We start from the raw sequence: 6,000 nt of genomic DNA on the forward strand, positions 1-6,000 counted from the left end.
ACCTCGGTTGCTGGTTGTCAATGGCCGTGCGTTCCATTGCGAACGTCCTCCTCGATTCCTGAGCCGACATCTTAGCCGCAAGCATGGCTGACTGTGACCGGCCACCACCAAACTTCCTGGACAAGGCCGGTAGGCCACCGATACCGTGGAAATCGCGGCTACGAATGTTCGAGCGATACATATTGGCTACTGGCGCTCAGGAATATTCCGCCGAACGACGCCAAGCAAAGCTGCTCAACTGCCTGGGAGTCGAAGGCCAGCGCATCTATGACTCTCTACCAGCTCCCGTTGGACCGGCGCCAGCAACGTCACCGGCGGGAGACGGTCAGCAAGCCCGGCAAGCGTCTCGCGACGTGTATAGAGAGACCCTCACGGTCCTCGAGGCTGAATTTTCGCAGCCGGTCAACGAGACCCTGCAACAACTCCGGTTTCACATGAGAAAACAGCAAGAAGGAGAATCTCTGCGTGACTTTCTCTCAGCACTCCGAGCATTGGCCGTGCCGGCGAACTTCGGTGCCGACACCGAGGCCGTCATCCGCCGACAGTTCATGGTGGGTGCTGCTTCCTCAGAGATTCAAGAACGCCTGGTACTTGACGCCGCGCTGCCGTTCAGCGTGGCCTTACAGACTGTCCTTAATTTGGAACGCTCACGCTGGGAAGTTCGAGAATGGGCATCGACAACTGCGCCAGCTGCGTCGTCGACGGCGTCGGAGGAGCACGTGACCTGCCACGTCACAGGGCGCGCAACGAGTCAACCTCAGCCGAGGATGTCATCTTTGCACGAGCCGTGGCGCTCGCGCCGTGAGTCACCTGTGCGATCTCCTTCGGGGCGTTCTTCAGCTGCTTCAGCCCGGTCAGTGAACGCACGCGCTTCGCGCTCGCCTATGCCAGCAGAGCTGCGTAACCTGCGGCCGTAGCGGCGATGGTGGTTTCGACCGTGGCAGTCGTCAACAGAGCCCTGGACGATCGGCGTTTCGGCGTTCCGTGCGTTTCGAATCACCGCGGCGGCAACCATCTCCAAGGCGGAACTACGGCTACGGAAGAACATGTCCCAACTGCGGTTACGGTCAGGAACACTGCAGGGGCTATGACGTCTGCCCAGCGAGAGGTCAGAACTGCGACAACTGCGGTCGTCGGGGACATTTTTAACGCGCTTGTAGAAGTGTTCGCCGATCCCTGCTGCGCCGCCCGCGTGATCAAGTTGAGCAGATCGTCGACGACTACTACGATGACGACGACGAGCAGTGGGAGGTGTCCCACATTTCCGGACCTTCTCAAACCAAGCTGTACTTAAACATCCAGGTATTTGACTCGACGCTGCAGTTTCTTCTTGACACGGGGTCAGCCGTCTCCATCGTGGATAGTGCCATGTTCGTCCGGTATTTCGCGAGCAAGGCGACAGTTGTACCACCACCTGTGAAGCTCCTGAACTTTTCTCAGCAACCCATCACCATTCTGGGAGCATTCGAGGCACCGGTAATGTTCAGGGAGCGTGCGGCAACAGCACTTTTTTACATTGCTGACCGTGGTGCTTCTTTACTCGGCATGGACGCTGTTGTAGCCCTCGATATCCAGATGAGTGGCGCCACTCGGTCGTGCTTCTATACTGATACAGAGGGTTCTGGCGACATGCCGAGAGAGGAGGACGAGAGGTTGACACCGGCCCCACAGGACGAAGCGTCAAGTGCATTGAGAAATGAGTGGTCGGCAAGGGTGCAAAGTCAGCTGGCCTCAGCATCGTCTCCACCACAGGCTGCAGCTTCAGTGGTGCCTGAACCAGCAAAGCCAAACCTGCCGCCTTCCATGAGCAACTTCGAGCACCTCTTCAGTCCGGGTCTTGACCGTGTCAAGGACGTTGTCCTCAAGGTAAACATTCGACCTTCTGTCATTCCCGTCCGTCATCGAATGAGACGTATTCCTCTAGCAGCGCGTCAGCCAGTATCAGAAGAAATCAGACGCTTGAAAGCGGCTGGGGTCATCGAGCGGATTAATTCCTCCGAATGGGTATCACCAATTGTGGTGGTGCAGAAGAAAGACGGCTCAATTCGAATGTGCGTGGACTTGCGGGAAGCCAACAAAGCTGTCGTTATTGATAGCTTTCCTCTTCCGCACATAGAAGAACTTCTGCATGCTTTACATGGTGCCAAACATTTTTCCCAGCTTGACTTAGTGGCGCTACATAAAGATAGCCGGGACCTAACCGCATTTATTACACACGAAGGTCTCTTCCGGTTCAAGAGAGTATGTTTCGGACTGGCATCGGCGCCAGCAGCTTTCCAGCAGATGATGTCGGAAATGCTTCACGACTGCGAAGGTGTGTTGGTCTACCTTGACGACGTTGTTGTTTTTGGCAGGACCAAGGAGGAGCACACACATCGTCTGCGTGAGGTGCTGCGGCGTATCTCGGACGCTGGACTGAAACTCAACAACAAGTGCCTATTCGATGTGCCAGAATTTTCGTTTTTGGGTCATAAAGTCAGCGCTCAAGGGATTGCTCCGCTACAAACGAAGGTGGATGCACTCAACGCTGCCCCTATCCCCACGGACATCACCCAACTCCGTTCTCTTCTGGGGATGGTGGAGTATTACTCTCGCTTCGTGCCTCGGTTAGCGTCTGAGGTCGAACCTCTTCGAAGGTTCCTGCGAAAAGACACTCCGTTCGTCTGGGACAACGAGGCGGACAGAAGCTTCAACCAAGTCAAGAGGCTGCTGTCATCTGCCAGGACACTAAGAATGTTCGACCCCACGTTGCCCACCATCGTGGCCACAGACGCGTCGGCATACGGCATTGGGGCTGTGCTGCAGCAGCGTCATGGTGACGACGTCTTCCCTGTCGCATTCGCCTCAAGGACGCTCACTTTGACAGAGCGGCGATACTCGGTCGGGGAAAAAGAAGCGCTTGCGTGTTTGTGGGCGTGCGAAAAATGGCACATATACTTATGGGGCCGCCACTTTACCCTTCACACGGACCATCAAACACTCGTGTCTTTGCTGTCCACCGGAGGAGCAGGACGTCGCCCGCTACGGATCACCCGTTGGTCACATCGCCTACTGAAGTACAACTTCACGGTGGAGTTCCAGCGAGGTGCCGAAAACCAGGTAGCAGATGCCCTATCCCGCTTGCCGATGTCACAGGAAGAAGAGGGGATGGAGTTCGACGACGAGATCATCTCCTTTGTCGCTTTAGACGAAGAGTGCATCAGGAAGCAACAGCTGCAAGAGGAGACAGCGAATGACGCTCTGCTCACCACTGTCATGGGATATGTGACCTCTAAGTGGCCTCCAGTGAGCGCTCTCTCCGCTGATGCGGCCATCTTCTACGACCTGAAGGATGCGCTCTCCGTCAACGACGGTCTCCTGCTGCGCGGAGCGCAATTCGTCATCCCCACGACTATGCGATGCGCTCTTGTCGCCAGAGCACACGAGGGCCACAACGGCATTGTCAAGACGCAAGCACGCCTTCGTGAGCTCTATTGGTGGCCCCGCATGAACGCAGAAGTGCGTAGTGCAGTCTGCGCCTGCAAAATCTGTAACACCTCAGACAAGAGTGCCAAGACGTCACCGACCCCTCTCCAGCCAGTGCCCTTGCCAGAGCGACCTTGGTCAAAGGTGGGCATCGATGTCGTGGCCCCTTTTGAGCGAGCGGAGCCTGCGTGTCGCTACGCCATCACGCTGGTGGACTACTTTTCCAAGTGGCCCGAGGTACAGTTCTGCCCAAACGTCACCACGGGGAGGATCACGGACTTTCTGCGCGCCATCTTTGCCAGAGAGGGGTACCCTGACAGTGTTGTGAGCGACAATGGGCCACAGTTTGTTTCAGGCGAATTTGAGACGTTTCTTAAAGCGCGAGGTATAAAGCACCAGCTGGTTTCTGTCTACTACCCCCAGTCCAACGGGCAGGTTGAACGTTTCAACCGTACCTTGAAGGTGCGCCACCCAGTGCGCCCAGTGCGCCACCCTTGAGCGGAGCAGCATCCGGTCATCCCTTGTAGACTACCTGATGATATATCGCTGCACGCCCCATGCCACGACTGGACTTTCTCCTGCTCTCCTGCTGCATGGACGGAAGCCTCGCACCCGCCTTAATATCCTCGTACTGTCGTCGGCGCAGTTCTTGCAAAATCCCATCGAGGAGCTGCAACGGCTGCGACATCGAGTGCAGCAGAGGCAGCAGTACACGAAAGAGTACACCGACCGGCGTCGAGCGGCGAAAAGCCCCAGATTCAGGGTAGGCGACTGGGTTAGAGTGAAGAAACCAGGAAAGGTAGCCAAGGGGGAGTCGGCCTTCGGGCCACCACTACGCATCATGAAGCGGGTCGGTCGCTGGACATTCCGGCTGGGAGATGGTAGAGTGTGGAATGCCTCTAAACTCGCAGCTGCTTCCGATCCCAGTCTAGGAAGTGATCAGCAGGGGACACCGGCTGCCGTTCAAGGTGGCCAGCCCGCGAGCCACACTGCTACTCCAGGTGACGCGTACCACAGGCATCATACTTGGCAACCTCAAGAGTCAAGTTCGGCCATGCAGCAGCTGCCTCGATCGCGGACGCCTGAGTGCAGACCTGCCCCGGACACGCCTCCAGGAATGGGAACTTCAACTGCTCAGTGTCCTTGGCAGGTGCTTCTAAGGCGCTCGGGGCGGAACCGTCGACCACCAGTGCGGTATGGAGACCTTGGTACTCAATGAAATGAGTGAACTATTTCCTTTTGTGTTTTCGACGAGTGAACTATTTGTGTGCTTCTTTTAGACTGTGCTGATCATGCTCTTGGTTTTTGCTGTTGTAAATGCGTGCATAATGTTTTGTCATCGTCTTGTTCCTACACTCTTAAAAAAAAAAAAAAAAAGAAGAAGGGAGGGGAAAATGTTATGTTTAGTTGTACGATCTAAATTCTTCCCTCTTTTGTTTGTTCCTTCTTTGGTGGCATCTGTGGCAGCGGCCCCCTTACACCTGTACCGCTGCCGAACGGCACGCGCCAAGAGCGCGCGCTGTGCTGCGCGCGCTCTGTCTGTCTGTTGGTTTGTTCGTTTCTTTTCTTCTCTTTTCTCTCTCTCTCTTTCTGCTCGAGAATTAAAACAGTTTTGCAATGTGACTCCGACTTGGCTGGTCGCTTTCTAGGCTGCCTCCACAGTTGCCAATCGAAACAGATGAGAAAACTAATAAAGGGGAGGGGATTTTGCACACCTGCGACCGCCGCGAAGGGGCGGTGCCTCGAACAGTGGGTTCCATCCAGCTGAGCGGTTAGCAACGGCATCTTACCAGCGTCATACGGTTGCTGTACGTTAGGTAGGCCGTACAATCCTTAAAGTACAGTGCGTAAAGTAATATGCGGACTGCCAGGCCTGCTTCGTGGGCGAAATCGAGCACTGCTTTGGAAATCGTCTCTACCCGTTGTCTGCTACTCTTGGAGAATAGTGATTCCTGAGTGCTGGGGGCTTGGATACGAGCCATAAATGTCCCTCGAGCACTGCTGTACTCTGTACAGTGCCAGAATAAATGGTCCAAGTCCTCTTCCTGATTTCCGCACACAGCGCAGTTGGGACTGTTATGTGCCTGCTGGAAACTGGCACCCATCAGCTTGTTACCATCAGCTGCGCGTGCACGGGATGCTCGACAGCCTTGAAACACGAGGTCAATGAACGCCAGGCTTTATCGCGAATGCTAGGCTAGAACGAAAGCCCATTGGAAATAAACCGATTTGGCAACCGTATCAGATGTCGACAGTTCGTATCTAACATTGGCAACGAAGACGGACGCGAACCCCAACCGGGAAATTCCGCAGCATTTGAAGGATGAGTGCAACACAAGGCAACATCGAAGAATTCCAAGGAACAGGATGGTCGGCCTGAGCGGGCGTTTAAGTTTCTTTTAGGCAAACGACATAACGGACTTTGTTAAAAAGAGCCCTGTTGCTGACCCTCATACCGCTGTTACACGGGCGCACTTAACTGCAGTTACGCTAAACCACAATTAGCGCACAATACTTGCCGACAACATTCTGCGG

At 55.1% G+C, this 6,000-nt stretch overlaps 1 pseudogene; it reads left to right on the forward strand.

Annotated features, from left to right (window-relative positions):
* Positions 1–83: 83 nt before the first annotated feature.
* Positions 84–5,635, forward strand: LOC115319855 (annotated as a pseudogene).
* The last annotated feature ends 365 nt before the right edge of the window (positions 5,636–6,000 follow it).

Source organism: Ixodes scapularis, unplaced genomic scaffold (assembly GCF_016920785.2).
Source record: "Ixodes scapularis isolate PalLabHiFi unplaced genomic scaffold, ASM1692078v2 PGA_scaffold2__306_contigs__length_199485367, whole genome shotgun sequence".
NCBI classification, from domain to species: domain Eukaryota; kingdom Metazoa; phylum Arthropoda; class Arachnida; order Ixodida; family Ixodidae; genus Ixodes; species Ixodes scapularis.